We start from the raw sequence: 18,415 nt of genomic DNA on the forward strand, positions 1-18,415 counted from the left end.
TGAGCCTCCTCTTGTCTCACTGTCTTTGGAATCTCATGCCTGTGTGGATTCCCCATAGATACACCTATTAAATTTGATTTTCTCCTGCTAATCTGTCTCATGTCAAAATGATCCTAAGTCCAGCTAGAAGGACCACAGGGCAGAGGAAGTGCTTCTTCCTCCACGATACGTAAAACTCCGTTTAGTTTTAAGTTTATTCTGTAAATAAATTATGAAAGGATACAGACATGATGTCTTAGACATAACATCATGTAAACATAAAATGATTATTTAGAAACAAAATAACAAAATTTAAATATAGACATGATGTCTTAGACAATAACATAATGGAAACATAAAATTAAAATGATTATTTAAAAATAAAATAATAAGAGTAGAAATATAAAAATACAAAATATTAAGTTCACTTAACATTTTAAAGCTACGTATGATCTCCCAAGTGACACACAGCAAAACTATAGAGTGCTTTCTTGCCCTTGAGCTGAATTATCTCCATGTTATATAAAGAGTAAATATTTATACCCTCAGTTCCTACAATAAATATAGGCATGCCATAGGAGACATGATGTGAAAGCATTTGTTTATAACTACCTTAATAAATATCATTCTCCTGCCTAATCTTTATACTGTAATGCACTTTAATTTGACAATAGAATTGACTATCTCTTTCCTGAATTTAAAGGTATGTAAATGATGCAATTTTCACCTCAGCCAGAGACCTTTATTTTTCTTTGATTGTGTCAATGACACAGGCAGAACATAGCCAAAGCTTCAAAAACTTTAATAGTTAACCATTTATAAGAAGTGGCACCTTTTAAATTAGCAAGACACCAAAAAGCATCTGTGTAAGAAATGTCAGAATGAAATACAGCAAAGCTGGCTTCATACTGAGAATCTTTATCAGAGTGCATAAGTCTTTTCCCTTGTGGTCCTTATCCTAGCACGAAGATCATAGGGGAAATAATTGCTAAAGGGTGCATCCAGCTGAGTTTCTATTTTATCTTTACATTTACGAGAAAGAAGATAAAGGGCAGTGCTCAATCTAGCAAGATTAGAGTTTATGGTTCCCCTTGGATGTTAGTCTTGAATTTGGGTAATACAGGTTGCATTTCCTAACGAACTGACCATGTGTGAAGATGAACAACTTAAACCTTCTCTAAACAAAAAAAATATTTCCAGTGGAATACAAAGGCTCCACAATTAATTAGTCTTCTTAAGAAATTTTTTTATGGCTTGATTTACTCTCAGGTTATTAGGATATGCAGTCATATTCCATGTTTAACAAATGGGAAAAAAAGGAGACAGTGTATTTCAACCTAATAGAGAATGAAGATCAAGGTAATTAAAACAAAATTGAATAAGGAAGACCAGAGACTAAGGGTGTGAGAGCACCTTTAATAGAATCATTTGATTGACCTGCTTCAGGAACAATATAACACAGTGTTTACTCAGAAAACTTTAGGTGTTTGGCAGAACTTGTCATTTTTGTTTTGGAATAGGGAATGTCAATGGTGGTATATACTAATAGGAAATAAGAAACCAAATTAAACTCTAAGTATGCTCGAGCACATAGCTATATCATTAAAAAAATAGTTTTAAAGAGCTTACCTTCCTTGTACTTTAATTAATGGTCTCCTGCACAGCAAAAACTAAAGAAATCTGTACTTCATATTTATGTATTCATTTATTTATAGTCTGCTCTGGTATAGAAATGTTATAAGGTAGTTAAATATTATGTTAATGTGTATATCTTTCATATTTTTGAGTACACAAAGATATCCTAAATTATCTAAGATTTCTCAAAATCAAAGAGTGTGTTAATCATTAGTTTATCAATGATTGTTGACTGTTAATGGTTACACACCAGTACAGTGCAGATCAATACTTTAAGTTTTGCATTCTTTGATCGACAGCATGTAAAGAAGATAGTCTAAATAATATTACCTTAGGTGGGTTTTACAAAATCCCACTGTATTGAAATATAAATGTTCTTGGTTTAAGATGCAACTATTTGAAAGTGTTGTGGAAAAAGATTTACTTGTGGTTTTTCAAAGTTACCGGTTAATTTCTATTGATCAGCTGTAACTGACATGGATATAAATTCAATTGTTTATATGAATTGATTGATATCTAGATTAACATTCTTAAAACTGTCAATAAGAACTTGTTCTTTAAGACAGATAATCTAAAATTTTACCTGAATTTCACTGAAAAATAAAAAGTTTAGAGAAGTACATGAACACATCAATGACTGCAATACTCAAAGGGAATCTTTCTAGAGTATTAACTGTCAACTGTTTTAATCAGTGCAGCATAAAATCTTGACAAGGTCAGTTAAAATGACTTTCCAAGTATTTAGTATCTATGTCATATGCATCAATAATTAATTCTGGATAATTTTATGTTTTAGAAGACAGGCTTGGATAATAGGAACAGTACAGACTTTAAAGAAAAAGAAAAAAAAATGGTTCTCATCCCAAATGAACTCTCAACTAGGTGTGAAATCTAAGGACTAATGACCTACCTTCATTAAAGACTTATTTTCTTATTTGTAAAATAGAGGTAACATTTTACACATGACTGTTAAGGAACATTTAACACATTGATTCTTACATAGCTTACATTGCTAAATAGCAAATAAAATGGCCATTTACCAATTTTCTTTCTTTTGTTTCTAAGAAAGTGGATCTCTGTAAGTTTTTTTTTCCAATTCAAATGTTAAGACAGAAATTAGTCAAGCATAAAAATATTCACAATTTTACTTGTATCCATATAGTATTACATTTGTAAACCTGGTAATATTGACAGTCGAGTTTTATGTCAGCATAAAGTGTGTAATTGTCACTGTGAATGCAAAGCAAGTAAAAATTAGGGGCTTAAATAGGAGAACTAAAGAGGACTGTTAATGTGCCATCAAGTTCATGTTCGCTGTGTCCTAGATGCTTAGATGCTAAGGGCTGAGAAAGGAGTTTGCACACACACACACACACACACACACACACACACAACCTGTCTTCTGCCTAATCTTTCCATGATTTTCTCTTCCCTGAATTTTCACTCTGAAAATGATGCAGTTTAATACATACTTATGATCAGAAAGTGTCAAGATGTACTAAGCGTAAATGTATGAAAGCAGGTTTTAGAGACCTAGTGAACAGGTGAAAAATGCTAAAAGCACTACAACCTACTGTGTTGTCTTTGAATCTTGTTTATTTCATTTCACTCTTCCACACTCAAGTGAAATCTTTCCCCTCTGATTTCGTTTGTTCTTCCACTCATCCAGAATGAGTCTCCCATGAATTCTTTAATCATGAAAGCATAGCTTGGATTCCTTATATTAAGTCCTTGGTTACAACTCAAATTTACATATGAAAAAAAGCTATCCATGTTTCTTTATTTACACATTTTTGGCAAAAATATAAGATGTTTAAAGCACTTGGGTGCTGTGTGTATACTGTTTATTTCATATATATGTATTCTTTGGAATATATCTGCCCTTAAAATAGTTTTAAGATTAACATTCTTCCTCAAATCATAAAGAAGCTTAAGACTTGCTAATTTATATTACAATTATGAAAAGTAAAGAGAGAATCCCTATATAACATTTCATCAGTGACATCTAAGCATGAGTGTTTGTGTTTACAATTTTTTCCTGAGAATTATATTATTAAATAATTATTATTAACAGAATGTCTGTTAATGATGATACTTTTGTGTTTACTAATTAACAAAATGTGTAAAAGTTGAATGCATTACGTAAATTCCAGTTAAATACTTTTCTATTCAGTGACTATTCAATGCAATAAAACTCACTGCAATATTATTTGACAATATGAAATAGTTCTAAATATAACAATGTTGTAGGCATATAATATCAACTTATAAAATAAAAATGAAATATTGATATTTGTATATATTAATATATTAGAAAATATATTGGTAATCTAACAAAAGAGAGCAGTATTTTGACTTTAAACAGAAAGAAAACATATAATAATCATGCCAGATAGTCAAAATGAAATGTATAACACTATATTATTATTAATTCAAACAATATCTTAGTTCTATTTTCTCTAATAATAAAAGTGAAATCCTAAGATTTACCATCCTGAGAACTTGTGGATTAAGTATTACTAGACATATAAGGATAATTCTGTTGGGTACTTTTTTTGGAATAAAAGAACTTTTCAAAAATTCTCTCAAATGATTTGAGATTTTGATTTGAAAAATAATTTTATTCATTTAAAAAAAATTTAATGCTTATTTATTTTTGAGAGACAGAGCATGAGTGGGGGAGAGCAGAGAGAGAGGGAGACACAGAATCTGAAGCAGGCTCCAGGCTTTGAGCTGTCAGCACAGAGCCCAATGCAGGGCTTGAACTCATGAACTATAAGATTGTGACCTGAGCCAAACTCTGACACTTAACCAACTGAGCCACCCAGGCAACCCTATTCATTTTAAATGAACAGTTTAGTGCAGTCATATAATTGTAGAAAGAGAAAAAAAAATTAGATTTCAGTGTAGGATAGTTATTGTGCAATATTTTATTTGTGTTTGCTTTCCCCACATATGTTACCTTCCTTAGCTTGGTGAAATCGCCTGGGACTATCTAATGACTGACTTCCTGACCCCAGTCTTAGTTCCTTTTCAGCTACTATGACATCTTGGCCAACATATTAATATGTGTCTCCCCTATCTATTTTTAAATCCTTACTCATGATTTGCTTTTTTAAAAGACTTTTTAAAACGTTGATTTATTTCTGAGAGAGAGTGTGGACACATGTGTGGGGGGGAGGGGCATAGAGAGAAGGGAAAAGAAGATCTGAAGCAGCTCTGTGCTGACAGCAAAGAGCCCATTGCAGGGCTTGAATTCAGGAACCAGGAGATCATGACGTGAGCCAAAGTTGGATGCTTCACCAACTGAGCCACCCAGGTGCCCTTACACATGAATTGTTTTTATAAGATTTGGAAGTATGACTTCATTTCATCTGCATGGTAACTTTAGACAGTAAGATATTAATTCCCATTTTATAAATGAAGTCATTGACTAACAGAGAATTTAAATAGCTTAGTTAGGAGCACCTGAGTGGCTCAGTTGTTGTGTGTCTGACTCTTGATTTCAGCTCAGTTTGTGATCCTAGGGTCCTGGGATTGAGCTCTGCGTTGGGCTCTATGCTGAGTGTGGAACCTGCTTGGGATTCTCTCTCTCTCCTCTCTCTCTCTCTCTCTCTCTCTCTCTCTCTCTCTCCCTCTGCCCTCTCCCCCTCCTGTGCTCTTTCTCTAAAAATAAAATATTTTTTTAATGTTGTTTATTTTTGAGAGACAGAGACAGAGCGTGAGTTGGCAAGGAGGAGAGAGAGAAGGAGACAGAATCTGAAGCAGGCTCCAGGCTCTAAGCTGACAGCAGAGAGCCTGATGTGGGGCTCAAACTCACTAACTGCGAGATCATGTCATGACCTAACCCAAGTCAGACACTTAACCGGCTGAGTCACCCAGGCCCCCCAAAATAAAATAAATCTTTAAATAAATAGCTTAGTCAGAGTTTTGCCAAAAATAAAATATGCAGAGACAGAGTACACTTTTCTTTGTTCGAGCTATAATCTCTCCCTATGTATGGGTTCAATTCTATCTGCCTGTTGCACACTTTCATTTCAGCAATTGATCATTCACGGTCTTTTAAAAAGAGGGAAAGGAGGAGGAAATAAGATAAAAGAAACTGTAACTCTCTTCTACTATCATATATTTTCCTATCCTACATCAACTTTAAAGGGCTGCATATTGCAGAATTTATAAATTCAAATGCCTAGAAAGGTCTTTTGGAAATATTATAAGCAAAGCAGTTCTGTATTGAGAAAGATGCATAGCAAGTTCATGGCAGAGATGACCTCAAGCAGGGGTCTACAGTTCTGTCAAATACTGTTTCAAGGAAATGTGTGCAGAAATGGCTAAATCTTCCAATTTTTCAAAGAAAGCCATATATCCAAATTTTTATGCAAAACCTCCTAATTATAAATTTCACAGTGAGTTGTAAATACAACCAATTTATAACTTCCCATCTATGGTCTCTACCTTCACTTTTCCCAGACTGTTTACTGTTTAACTCTCTGATTTCTGGAACCTGCCACTACCACTCCATAATAATGGAGGTTGGCAATGCCTTCGTGTCTTCTTTTGAACACATTTTAATTCACATCTTAAACAATCACGAGCAGTTCAGAAGTGTGTTTATTGAAAGATTCCTTAATTATTACAATCACTCAAAATAAATGGTGATTATGTGATATGATAGAGATGGTAATTATAATTAAAATGACAACCATATTTAATATATAAATATATCAAATTAACTCAATACTAATTTCCTTAAATTTACACAATGTTATATGTCAAGTATATTTCAATAAAAATTTTAAAAAAGAGATTCCTTCATTTGCCTTTGTATCCTTGTCTACTCTCTCCCTTGTCAATCTCGTCTATTACCACATTTCAGTTATTATCTGTCATGCCAATAAACTCTCAACCTTAAGCACTTAACATAGATCCCTCTTCATTCCTTATAGGAGTATTGGTATATCCTCATATTCCTATATCCAGGGGACAGCAAAAGTGTTAATTTCCCAAACATATGCCGGGTGGTTATTTTTTTTTAACCTCACTAAATATCATTATACTTTTATAGCACTATTTTTGTTTCCTAGACCTTTATTGTTTTATTGTACCTTTAATTATACATTCATGTCTGGATAATGTAATGTATCCCCTACTAGACATAATTTCTATAGGGACAGTAATTTTTTCTTTCATCTTTATTGTGACATCTTAGTACCTAATATACTGCCTGGCATGCCATACGCTTGTCAGTAAACAATTTACTGCCTCTCAGCTCCAAATTTCCCCTTCAGTGTATGCTCTGCCATAATGGGGGGAATTCCTTCTTTATGTATTTCTTTCACAGTGAGCAAGATGTTAATTAAGGCTTCTCAGTAGAATATGCTGGAAGGACATTGCAGGAGAAAGGCCTGGCCTAAAACTTCTGACCACTCAACAGCAGGTGCACAGTGGTGGGTGTGGGAACATGCTGCCATGTTCTTTCCCAGACAGGAGTTTCTTCAGCAACCTTACAATCTGGGCCTGATCTGGTGACAACCTTCCCACAGGATTTTCTACACTGACACCATGAAGAACTCCACGCTTCCTGTCTGCACGGGTGCCCCAATTTTCCACTGGTACCCCAGTACCTTCGTTTGCCCTTAGCCCAGTCTTTCCACGCACCGGCACTTGGGTCACGTGAATGAGATTCCACCGTGTGCCACCTGTGCAGAGGATACTGCTCTCTGCTTGTCCAACAATTAACAGACTGGCTCTGACCCAGCAAATCTGTTAACTTCTCTGCTATTTTGTGGGCTGCAACTGCCACCTTTTCCAACAACGGTTGGGGAGGGAGACACTGGGAGTAGCCTTATTTAATTGGTAAAGTTTAGGTCATTTGCCCAAACAGATACAGGCACACCTTGGAGATACTGCTTGTGGGTTCAGTTCCAGACCACAGCAACAACGCGAATATTGCAGTAAAGCAAGTCAAATGAGGTTTTTGGTGCATATAAAGTGCATATAAAAATTGTATTTACACTACACTGTAGTCTAGTAGTTGTGCAATAGCATGCCTTTTAAAAATGTACGTATCTTAATTAAAAATACTTCATCGCTAAAAAATGCTAACCATCAACTGAACTTTCAGCAAGTCATAATCACTGATCACAGATCATCATAACAGATATAATAATAATGAAAAAGTTTGAAATATTGAGAGAAGGATCAAAATGTGACACAGAGACACAAAGTAAATAAGTGCTATTGGAAAAGTGGTGACAATAGACCTGCTCAACTTGCCACAAACCTTCCATTTGTAAAAAATATGCAGTATCGGTGAAGAGGAATGAGGTGAGGCACAATAAAATGAAGCTTATATTTATACTGATTATCTGTCATTGTCAGCTTTTGTAGTGGGCAGCAAGTTCTACACTGCACCTGCAATCGTAAAGTGGAAAGTTTCTTAATTGTATGAACAGGATTCATACACTGGGCAGCCAAAATACATACACGTACACATACATATGTTCTCACTACATATATGCCCGAAGGTGTTTGTTTCAGCATTCCATGCAGTAGTAAAAACTTGAAAAAAAGTCTAAATGTTGATCAATAGAAGAATGTTTGAATAAATTGTGACTTGTCATTGGTAGACACTATTTTTGGCTACCCACATGCTAATCTCAATAAGCTACTGTCATTGGCATTCTACTGTAAAGAATAAACACCATAAATAATTCTGAAGTATGTTTTTTGTCTTGGAGTGACCATGTGAATTACGTATTAGCCAATGACATTTGAAGACTGTTACTGAATTTAAAGAGGTCTGCTGTGTAGCTTCTGAGAAAGCTATTTCTCTCCCTATATAAAGGCTTGTGTCTGTGTTTGTGTGTGTGTGTGTGTGTGTGTGTGTGTGAGAGAGAGAGAGAGAGAGAAAGAGAACGAAAGAGAAATACGGAGGGAGAGAGAGAGAGAGAGACAGATAGGTTCTACCTACCTACTTCCTGCGTAAGAATGAGGGCATGATGCAGTTAATTTCAGCCAACTAGCTTCTAATTATGAGGTTACAAACCTAAGGATAAATGCCAAGGATCAGTGATGGAAAGAGGTGAGACTGGATTATGACATTACTTAGCATTGGCCTCTACTGTCAAATTCTTATTATTTGAGAAAATAATCACCTTATTTAAATAGGGAATTGCTGAGAATTTCTAATAAGTAAAAACTGAATGAATCCTTAATTTATTCCATATTTATCCGATAGACTATGAAACAGCCCTTAAAGATTGGATCAATGTCAATAAATCTTAACAGTAAAATATTGAGTAAAAAAGTACTGTGTTTGATTTGTATGATAGATTTAGTAATTAAGAAAAGTAAAAAAAAACAGCACTACATATTTTTATGGGTGCATATGTAATAACTACATGAAATGTGAATAAGAAAGTTGCACAGAATGTGAGAGAGAAAATTGAATATCAGTGGATAGGATGGAAAGATCTGACATTGTCTTTCATATTTTATTTAGGAATAATATGAAGCAAACATATGAAAATATTTACATTCGTTGAATCTGGAAAATAGGTACATTGGTGTCTATTATGCTGTTTTTTCTATATGTTTGATATAGTTCACTTAAATATTTTTATCTTAAGGTGTTTGCAAAAAAGTGTTCAATTTAATTCCTAATGTAATTTTGTAGAGAAAACATTATCTTTATATTACAGAATAAAATACTGAGATTCATTAAAATGATATGATATGTCTGTCAGTATTCCAATTACAGTCCTCCCCACCCCCCGCCTCCCAACTTGTTAATGTGACAGCATGGTGTATTTCCCATGGGAAATATTTACCTATCACTTAATAAAATTTTGTCCAAAGAATTCACTAAAAACATTTTCATAGCCTACATTCTTCTAATCGTCAAATATAATTTGGAGCTCCACTATTGCTTATAAAATACTCTAGTATCGGTAGTTTAACTGATATTTCAAAGGTCACCCCATACTTAACTCCATTTCACAGATGTAAGGGATTGCTTAAGCTTTTTAAGAACCGGAAGTTTCTTCCTGGTTTACTGCTGTACAAAAATGCTGCTGAAGAAGAAAAGTGCACCAACAATTATGTATTTCAAGGCAGACCCAAGATTTGAAGGGACAAATTAAGTGGCAAAGATTAGAGTGGGGTGGGGATATAAAATAATAACAAATATAATTCTTTTCAAATGATATTATATAACCTGACCTGTATTTACCACAAATCAAACATACATTAAGTATTTAATAGAAATCAGAAAACAAATGTTGCATGACCTTATTGAATTTGTAGAAGCACAGCGCTGGTGGCAGGGGTTGTGGGGGGAAATGAAGAGATAATGGTAAAGGGGTACAAAGTTTCAGTTAGGAAAGATGAGTTAGCTCTGGAGAGCTAATATACAGCATAGTGACCATAGTTAACAACACTGCATCATACACTTAAACGTGGGAAGAGGGTAAATCTTAAGAGTTCTCCCCATGGACAAAAAAAGGTAACTATATGAGACGAAAGATGTGTTAATCTGTTTGATTATGGTGGTCCTTTTACAACACTTATGTATTTCAAAACATCAGCTTATGCATCTTAAACATATACAATTTAAATTTGTCAATTATATCACAAAAAAAGCAAAAAAAAGAAAAAGGGAAAAAAAGGCAGTGAAATGTCAGAACATAAATATTCACACAAATTAAGAGATGTGTAATAACCCATTATATCTAAGTGCCAATTAAGAGGGAAAACATGGAATATAGGTGAAAGCTAAGTGAAGAAATGAAAAGAAGAAATTTTAATTTTACTTCACTAAAGAAAACAGAAGTAGCAAACGAAGAATTTTAATGTGTTGCTGTGCTAACCCAGAGTTGTCCCTCCTTTGGATTTGCAAGATATTTAATAATAGTGCCAACGAATTGCTTCTGTACTACTTGGAAAAGGCTGTGGCAATACTTTTCAGCTTAATTAAGATGGCGTTAATGTGGGTAAAATGCAAACTACTACAAGTGCAAAATTTTTCCGTAAATTTTGGCTGCATATTCTGTGTCAGACTCTAATCCTTAACATTGCACAGGTAGAAAAGTGAGGAAATATAAATTGAAGTATCTTTTGTGGTTCAAACATTGCCAAAGGTGAGGGCTGGTCATTGTTAATTCTATCAAAAGTGAGAATTGTCTTACTGTATTACATGTATTTACTATATATTTAATAAAAATTATCTCATATTTTAGTTCTTTGTAATAAGCTAATGTATGTGGGGATATAGGCATATGTATATATACACATACATATATATGTATGTATATATATCCGTTGTATAGGTAAGTGTATGTATTCGTGCGTGCGCGCGCACACACACACACACACACACACACAATTGCATACATATACACCACGGGAGGAGATTACTTGAAAGAGAAATGAAATTAAGATTTATTGAGTCTGCACTAAATGCCACATGACATACTGGATATTATATATTATTTCAAGTAATTTCATAATATCTGTAAGGTAGGTTGCCATTATTATCCCAATTCTGCTGATAAGAAAACTGAGTTATAGTTTTATCAAGTACTATGGGAAGCATAGCCAATAACAGCAGAAGTATATTTAAAGCAAGATGCAAAGTTTCTAAAGTTCATAATTCTGACATATCATAATGTTTTAGGTTTGGCAAAACCACAAGTATTAGAATGTCATGGCATTCATCCACGTTCATATCCTTACAACTTATTAACTTGTTTCCTATACTTGCCTATACTCCTGAGCTTGTTTTCTCATCTCAAAAATGAGAGTCTTAATATAGGTTTTATTAGTGATTCTACCTTTCTCCAAAAATTATCACTAGAGGGACAAAAAAGCCTAACAGCTATATATAAATGTATTAAAATTAAAGTATACCCATTGTTAATGATTTTATGTTATTTATGTACTTTGCTTATGTGAACTTCATTTTTTTTCCACAGGAAAAAGAATTCAAGTTAATTTGAAGATGTTTGCTTAATCAATGTCCTATACGCTTATTTTATGAATATAGTTGGCCATTTTACTTTATGTTATATTAAGATTTATGTATAACCATGCAATATGCACAAAGTGTAGACTCTTCTTTTTGATAACAGGAATGATTCCAAAAAAAGGAAAGTTAGAGTTTCCTGGATTAAACTTAATATAAATAATATTTTTATTCTTTCTTGGAACTAAGATATCTGATATTTTCAACTAGATAAAGACTCTTCTCATTTTTTATAGTTTTCAACTAAATGTTACATTCAGTTTAACTATAAAAATGTTAAACTTCAAATACTCCACTATATCGCCTACAAGCCATGCATGAGCACACTTGACATGATGGTCAGAAAAACAAGTCTTTTCAAGTGGATACAGATGCCAGCTGAACCTGCCACAAGGTTACCTCTGGTAATAAATTTACTTTCCTCGAAGTAAAGAGATCGAAACACTAAATGGCATAAAGATAAAAGGTTGTCTGTGGAAGGCTTCATCTGATCAAGGTAAATACAGTCTATTCTTGACAGCAGGTCAAAATACGGCAATCTGGTATCTCAAAAAGTTTTGTATAATCTACTGTCATTTGTTTGTTATAGGCTTATGAGAGGCACGATGGGTGAAAGCTAGCTGTACTCTGTCTATACAAAAGAAGTAAACAAATCAAAGAAAAAGAAACTAAAATATTCCTACTGTCTGGCAATCAAATATATATCATGTTATATTCAATGTCTTTGATCATATTCCTTCAATTTGGGGTAAATATATATTTAACCTAATTATCATAGATGTAGTCATGAAGAAGCCCAGCTTTAATCAAATGTCCAAACCAAAAGAGAAATATTGAATGGTTAGTTTCAAGTCCTAAAAAAAAAAAGACATAAATGGAAGAAAAACCCTGAAACTACTTTAAAAAAATTTTTAATGTTTGTTTATTTTTGAGAGTGAGAGAGACAGAGCATAAGCAGGAGAGGAGCAGAGAGAGAGAGGGAGACACAGAATCCTAAGCAGGCTCCAGGCTTTGAGCTGTCAGCACAAAGCCTAATGCAGGACTCGAACTCATGAACTGCAAGATCATGACCTGAGCCAAAGTCGGATGCTCAACCAACTGAGCCACACAGGTGCCCCCTAAATTGTTTGCACTTTGGCAGAGCAAATAAAATCCTTTGTTTCTATAAAAGAAAAACAAAATATTTCTGGAATTGTAATATAACTGGTATGTAAGAATTATCTGTATCTCAAGGCAGATTAAAGACTGAATTAGGAAAGATATGACTGAAGGAAACAAAAAAAAGTGGTAGAATAAGGAATTAATAGTGTAGATTTAAGTGGGAATAACCTCATAGTGTTGGAGAATGGATATATTAGAAGGGATTATATTGTAGATTCGACAAGATTTGGACAAGGGTTTGGCTGAGTTAGATTGTAGAATTGAGCACAATTTGGAGATTTCTAAATTCCATTCTAGAAGATGGTGATACAAATAAACCCAATGGGTAAACAATTTGCTACAGACCTGCACAGCATTCATTCTCATGAATTCATACTTGTTGTTTTTTTCATGAATCTTTATGCCATATTGCCTCAGTCTTTTTGTTTCTTACCTTTTGTCCTTCAGTGCCTAGCACAATTTACATCTATTACAAAGCATTTCTTGGGGGAAATTAGTTGCATCTTTCCTGTTGGTACAGGACATCTTTAGACCACTTATTGCTGAAATTATGTTGTTAGTCCCCAAACTGATGGTCGGTCAGCTTCATGAAGGATCAGTAGTAGGTATTTTTTTCATTGTTGCAAATAGAAAACTATTTGTTTCGGTGTCCCATGTGTGAAATTTATTGTTGGTAAATGTGTGTTCAAATACCTGGTTAATAAATAAAATTAATAAATAAAAGGCATTAATTAACTTCTACGAATTTTAAGTATGTACTGCCTGAGTTATTACTGTGTGTAATGCAGCTGACAGCCTTTCTGGAGAAAGCTGAAATGGAAACACCCGGTGATTGAGTAATAAAGTCAGCTTAGATCTTTCTTTCATTTTTCTTCTGATTGCTTTTAAAGTTATTTTATTTTTTATATTTTCATAGAGTAAAAATTGAACTTTTAGTATCAATTTATATGAATCTCAATACATTCATGGGTTCATGTGACAACGAGAGCACTCTGGGTGCAGAACAGTTCCATCACCCCCAAAACACCCTCCTGATACCCCCTTTAAAGTCACACCCTTCTCCCACCTCTAAGTCTTACTGGCCACTGATCTGTTCTCCATCACTTTAATTTTGTTTCTTTGTTGTTGTCTTTTTAATTTCATATAAATGGAATCACATATTATGTAACATTTTGAGTCTTGCTTCTTTTGTTCAGCAAAACGTGCCGATCGTCAATTCTTTTTTATTGATAGACAGTAGTTCGTTGTATGGATACCACTGTCTCTTTGCCAGTTCACTCACTAAAATACACTTGGTTATTTCCAGTGCTTGTCAATCAAGGAGAGAGCTGCTGTAAACACCCTTGTACAGGCTGTATGTGTTTCACTATTTCTAAGCAAGGTTTTTTCTTTTTCCTTTCCTAGGAACTTTTGGGTAGAGTCACATTTTTTTAAAAAACCATAACTCTTTCATAATGACCAGCAATTGTTTGACCGATACATCTATTTATTTATCAAATAATTTTTGCTGTATCTACCACAAGCATGTAAATCCCATGAGATCAAGTGTTTTGTGCAGTGCTATATCACTAATAGTTCAGAAAGTGCCTGGAACTGAGTGAGCACTAAGTAAATGTATATTTGTGAACGAATGTGTGCATGTGTGTGTCTGTGTGTGATAGAGAACGAGAGGGAGACATCTTAAACTTCCAGCTCATTATTCCAGAGAAGAGTAACCATAAACAAGGTATGCTAGTTTACAGGAAGGAATGCAAGAGTAGCTTTATTTGGAGAATCTGTATTTCCTGATATTCAATGTTATCTAATATATAGAATTTTAATAGGAAGTTAATAAGTCAGAAGTAAAACAAATTAGAGTATCAGGGAAAGTATTTATCTGCTTACGTTTCCAAACCCCAGGAAAACAAAACAGCAGCTTATATATTTCAGAGTTTAGCTATTTTTCAATTTCATTTATGTATTTCATTAATGTATGAAACATATATATTATTCTTAAATACTTATATATTTTCTTAAATTTTCAGAGCAACTTAAAACCATCTAAAATTGTTGTTAACAGAGCTGAGAAATGGGAAAAAGCAATATGAACAAGGTTATACCAAAAAGCTAAGGATGATTTTTTTAAACACGCTAATAAAATGTTTAAATCTGTCGTTTAAAAGAGGAAAAGAAGTGATTGATACTCGTACTTAACAGAAGTTAAGTGAATGAGAATTTTCTAACAATTTCACATTAATAACCATATAAATACAGTATTAGATATTTATAACATGTATGTCATAAGGGTTTTGACAAGTGGTTGAAATTTACTGTCTATCTTGATGAACCAAAGCAGGAAAATGTTTCAGGAGTTCATCAGTGCTGAGTGGCTGCTACCATCTTCTAATGTGGGGAAATATTTGCTGTTTACTAACTTACGGGATACCTGGGAATAGCTTTCATCAGGTTAACATTAACAAATCAGAATAAAAAAGAGTATATTCTTTAATTTGATCAAGGCCTAAGCTTATTGTCTTATTCAGTCAAAGGAATGTGTTAACAAGGAAAATCTTTTTTCCCCTCTGAAATACATTTTTTTATTTTTTTAAATTTTTTTTTCAACGTTTATTTATTTTTGGGACAGAGAGAGACAGAGCATGAACGGGGGAGGGGCAGAGAGAGAGGGAGACACAGAATCGGAAACAGGCTCCAGGCTCTGAGCCATCAGCCCAGAGCCCGACGCGGGGCTCGAACACACGGACCACGAGATCGTGACCTGGCTGAAGTCGGACGCTTAACTGACTGCGCCACCCAGGCGCCCCTGAAATACATTTTAAAAAGTAGATGCCCATATCATATGTCCCATTATTTTCCAAATACTAGGATTTAAACTAGGATATACTCTTAATTTTAAACTCCTTTAATGCCCATGATGTTAGAGATTTCTTTCAGAATCACCCTTGTAATTTCTTAGGACATTTATCAAAATCTTAGCATATTGCTTAAGGTTGAAAATATATTAGTACAAATGTAACTGTAGTTCTGTGGCACAAGGTAGAAATACCCCAGAGTCTATGACTGGTCATTCTTATTCATGAGTATATCATAATAGGCTGATAGGCTACGTTTCCCAGGAAACAAATTTCCTTTTCCACGTGGTCCTTCTGATTAACTAATATCTTAGCACAAATAATGATACCAATAGAGGAAATTTGAGGTCCTAGGCATTTAATCACTGACATAACCCAAGTGTGAAGCATTATTGGGCAAAATAGTAGGCTTCCGAGTTATTCATTAATCGATCAACTAGTATTTATAACTTTTATCGTTTGCTTGATACTGTGTGATGCTGCAGTGGGGGGAAGACCTCAACTGTGCTTCCGCTCCTGAAGGCAATTTCAATTTAGCAATATCTGTTATACCAGGGCCACTGAATGAATAAAATTATTCAACTGTGCTCTAACTGTTTAATTCTCCAAGAGTGCCCCCCTTGGACACCATCGTTTTTATTTTTTTATACTAGTTTCCCTACCTGTAAACTGCTTCTCTCGTTCTTTTAACCAGGCTTTGAAGAGTAATGACATTGAGTGACGTTCCAATTTCTGAGCTCAGAGTGAGAAGTGGCAGCTTTCATTTCCTGCCTCCTGAGCCACCCCATTAAGAACCCTGCCAGAGAGAATCCTGTTAGAATGCGAGAGACCACAGTGAAGAGCAGTAAGTCTCCAGACTGGTTAAGCGGAGAAGTGACGAGGTGAGATCTGCTGGGCAGACCTCCAATGAGGCCAACAGAGGAACCATTTAGGTATGGCCAACTTAGAGAATCAAGAGAAACCATCAAATGGTTGTTGTTTCAAACAAGTAACTTTGGATGAGGTTTCTTATGCAGCAATATGCAGCAAAAGATAACCGAAACAATAAACTGGCACATTGACATAAAAGAAGAGTAAGGAACAATTAGATTGTTTTCAAATTCAGCTTATGTCCTAAAGATATTGGATTTCTGAAATCATGATGGCAGCACATTAGTGCCTTTTGCAGTGCACTCTCAGAGCAAATAAAGCTGCTGTGATTTGCCATTTCATTGACACAGGTGTCTCATCACAAAGAGAGGGAATAATAGTCTCTTTCTCACGATTCAGCTGAGATAATTGGTATATTCTTGTTAGTTAGGGTCAGCTCGTTACTGTAAAGATAAAGATTAAGTGGAAGAATTTAGAACACCTACTTAGAGGCAAGAATCACTGGCTTATAAAGCCAGAATAGAAGAGCAAATTTCTTACGTTGTTTTACAAAAAACTATGAAACTCAGGTGTAAGCCTCGCTTATTAATAGGGTAGATTTAGAAAAAGGTAATGCTTTTTAAACCAGCCTATCAGAAATTTTGCTACCATCTCCAAAACAATGAGAATCACAGTGATTTTTCAGTGCCATTACAAAAGCATGGCATATAGGGAAATAAATCCATATTCAAAATAAATGACTATTCGATAAGGAAAAATTACTGTCCATCCAAGCAGGAAGGTTTCCAATGTAATCAACTATTAGCCTGGTAGCTAGCTGACTCCCCTTAGGAGAGGTTGTATCAGAGATTCAATATTAGCCTCTCTATTACAGATAAGATAGGAACTCATAACTTTTCATTTTGAAATTCAGACCCTTGACTTGCCCCTTCTCTCAAATTGATAAACAATTGCTCTGCCACAGAGTATGTATGCTGTGTGACATTTAATTCAGGAATTTTGCCGAGTGCTTTCATTCACATGGAAGGTTCAGTATTTTGTCTAAATTTTGAATACCTTTTGTATGGTATTTATGTTTATTATAGGAACAGCCTTTATAATGGCAGTGATAGAATTTTAAAACAAAACTATTCTGTTTTTTCTCAAGCTTCTCAAGAACTGGTTAAGATCGCAAGTTAAGCTCTAAAACCTATTACTAGCATTTACCTCTATGAATGAGGATTTTGTCTTCCAGTATAATTATAATAAAAGGTAAAATAAACTTGAAACTAGGGTTAGCTAAAGATTGCAAACTTAGCCTCTGATCCACAATGCAATGCTTATCATAGATGATTTTTGTTTTAACACAATGTACATATTACAACTCTGAATTTATTAAACAGATATATAGAGTACCATACATGTTGGGAGAAAATTATCTGTATAAAGTATATGCTGCAGATCCTTTGAGCAAAGGCATTATGTTAAAATAAGAATGTTTGTATAAGGAGATTTTCCAGAATAGTAAAGTATAAAGACATCATTGACCTCAAAGATGTTCCAGAATGTAAAGACCTTTCCTTCCCTTCAAGAAAGATTTGCTTACATTGATAAGCAAAATAAAGATAAGGAAGTGAATTAAATAAACCAAAATAAAGATAAGCAAAATAAACATAAGATAAAGTAAGTTAAGGCCTCTCTCTCTCTCTCTCTCTCTCTCTCACTCTCTTGCTCTCCAGAGCAGAATATGGACAAGATCACCAGCTGCTGTCTATAAGACTGAAGTCATACAATTTGGGGTCCCTCTCCTGTACTGCCCCTACTGCATGCATGGATAACATCTAGTCTCCCTGAAATGCTCTGTCAGTGTTTGTGTTCAGAGAATGACACAAAATTCAGCTTCTGATACAGCAATACC

General features: G+C 34.3%; 1 long non-coding RNA gene across 4 annotated transcripts in view; it reads left to right on the forward strand.

The window, feature by feature from the left end:
- The window catches only part of LOC106970598 (uncharacterized), a 215,141-nt gene that overhangs the window by 87,193 nt on the left and 109,533 nt on the right, over positions 1 to 18,415 (forward strand). For all 4 annotated transcript variants that reach the window (XR_001429528.3, XR_008295831.1, XR_008295833.1 and 1 more), the window contains exon 2: positions 16,343 to 16,529. This is a non-coding gene — a long non-coding RNA (uncharacterized LOC106970598). The remainder of the gene's footprint in view (positions 1 to 16,342; positions 16,530 to 18,415) is intronic.

Source organism: Acinonyx jubatus, chromosome A1, assembly GCF_027475565.1.
Source record: "Acinonyx jubatus isolate Ajub_Pintada_27869175 chromosome A1, VMU_Ajub_asm_v1.0, whole genome shotgun sequence".
NCBI lineage: Eukaryota > Metazoa > Chordata > Mammalia > Carnivora > Felidae > Acinonyx > Acinonyx jubatus.